The following is a 2,635-nucleotide window of genomic DNA, read 5'->3' on the forward strand; positions in this document are numbered from 1 at the left end:
AAGGGTCCAATTCCCATTTAATTCTTCTGATTTTTAAAGCTATTCCCAGATTTCATTACAATTCTACCTAATTTGTGTAAATTTCCTGGGCTCACACATGTTTTCTCTACATAGTCAAACAGTGTTGTTTTTCTCAACGATGATGAAATTATTTGATGCTGCTTTTTTTTTATGATGAAGTAACTAACAAGCTAAACTTGTCACAGGTTTGAGTTTTCATCAATGAGAAGAGATGAGACTAAATAAATATTAGCGGGTGGTTGGTCAGACATTTAAAATGCAGTGCTGCATCTTGTTTGATCCTGCTGCCCACCTGACGTGCGGTGCTGCACATTCTGCATGACCACAGAAAATAACCCGGAATGGTCCGATACTGCGCGCTGAACTCTGACACATTGATCTTCCAGCTGTGCTTGTGCAGAAATGCGTCTTTCCGTGCGCTTCGCATTACACTCCACTATAATTGTTCGCTCTCAGCAGTATGGCTCTTGCTGCTCTCGCTACTTAATAAATATATATGTGGCTGATCATCCTCTGCCAAGTGTAAAAAATCCCTTTGTCTAACTATCAAGATTTTATTTCTTCCAGCTAACAAGAGGTGAGACTAAACATTCTTTTATTTTTACAAAAAGGAATACCTAAATTATATCCTAAGCAAATATTTCATTGTATACTATTAATATTTGTATAAAAAGCCAGGTTAAAAGGTATATAGATCTTTGAATATTTATCTCATAGTTCTCGATTCGATTATGTAGGTTCTTTCTGTATTTTCTTTTTATATCAAAACCCTGTGAATTTAAATCTACTGAGCCATGGTAACCAAGGGGTAAATTAAAGAAATAAAGCCAAAATTAGAAAAAATAATGTATTTGTTCTTTGCTTTTTTGGAATAATGAAGATTTTATTTATCTGTGTGTAATGCACAATTCATAGTAGATCAGGAAGTGTTTGTGATGGAAAACCTTATAAGTCTAACACCATTACTTTACTGTGCATTTTGTCGGGTTGTCTGTCTGCTATATTCACCAATATGATGTGTTGAACTAGATCTGCTATTTTCACAGCTTTTGTAAGACACATTTGTATAAAGTATGGTATTAATTCATAAAAAAATTTATTTGAATTCTATAAATCAAAGTCTTCTGCCCAAAAGCAATGATAAACTGCAAGGCAGAATTCTATACTCAGCAATTGTAGTATCTAGGCTAAAACTGTCAGTCTCGTAAAGAATCTGGTTGTTATTTGAAAATGTAAAGGTGAATTATTTTTTTGCAACATAAACTGACTAAAACTAGACTAAAACCTTTTACAGTTTTAGTCAACTAAAACTATCACATATTGTGATGACTAACATTAACTAAATGAGTAAAATGCGACTAAAACTAATAATAGTTTTCCTCCTGATGACTAAGACTAAGGCCCAGTCCCACTTCTCTCACTTGCACTCGTTTTGGACCCTAGTACTTGGTTTTGCGTGTTCACATGTAAAGTAAGCGTATCATAATAATTTTTAGAGCTAGGGGAAATTGTCTTCCAACCCTTAAAATAATCCGTTCCGACTGAGTGAGATCAGGAGCTGACTTGGAATGGAGTGGCTTCCCAAAACTCATTCAATGAAAGGAAAATGCCATCCGGTTGTTGAAAAGAATACAAGTGTAAGTGTGTCAGTGTGAAGAAGCACAAATGTAAGTATATTTTTACAATTAACCAGGCATTTTTTTTAAATGATGTTTGAATATCTTAGTAAGACGTAAATACAACTGAATTCCTTACTGTTGAGACATGAATATTGCCAAACCACTATTTTTCGTAACACACAAATCTAGTGAGAGTTTATTTTTGTTTTTATACGTAAAGTAAGATGATTATGACCAATAACTGTGAAGGGAACTCACTGGAGTGTTCTCAGAACCAAGTGAGAGAAATGGGACTGGGCCTATGGCCATCAAAAACAACACTGTAGCCGCACATAACCATTTTCATAATCATTATATTTTTTTAAAACCACAGAGATAAAAAATCAATCACTGAGTCTTTTTTTTTTCTCTATTCATTTGGTGGTTGCCTTGTCTTTCTTTAAAGGTAAAGAAACACTGATGAATTCTTGACTTAATAAAAAAAGGTGTGGAAAAAATGCTTTACACTGCAGTTACATCACATTCTTTTTATTTGCCTCAGGGATAACCAAAAGACATCTTATGACTTTGCAACTCTGTAGTATTGTCAAAAAGATATCTACCTGCCAAAAAAATATCTGAAGCCTCAAAATAAATTTCTTGACACATCTTTACAAGTTTCTCTGCATCCATGCTGACACATACTGACCAGAAAAGAAATTATACGTGACCTCCTTTAAATGTCTTTTTATTTTATTTTCATTTTTCCAATTATTTTAATTGTGGTTTTCTTAACATATATTGTGGCATTTCATTTTGCATTATATCCCACAGATGTAAACTCAGGCTCATAGGGATGTAACTTTGTGCTTCTGGTTTACTGCAAGGCACAGACTTTTTCCCCTTCGAATATTATATTTGTTTTGGTGTAAGGTATTCAAACTTATTAAACTTTTCACCCTCTTTTTTTCACCAATTTCTCCTTTATTGACATTGAAAATAAACAAAAAAAAAAC

The sequence above is a fragment of the Cyprinodon tularosa genome, unplaced genomic scaffold (assembly GCF_016077235.1).
Source record: "Cyprinodon tularosa strain WSP-4 unplaced genomic scaffold, ASM1607723v1 ctg485, whole genome shotgun sequence".
Lineage (NCBI taxonomy): Eukaryota > Metazoa > Chordata > Actinopteri > Cyprinodontiformes > Cyprinodontidae > Cyprinodon > Cyprinodon tularosa.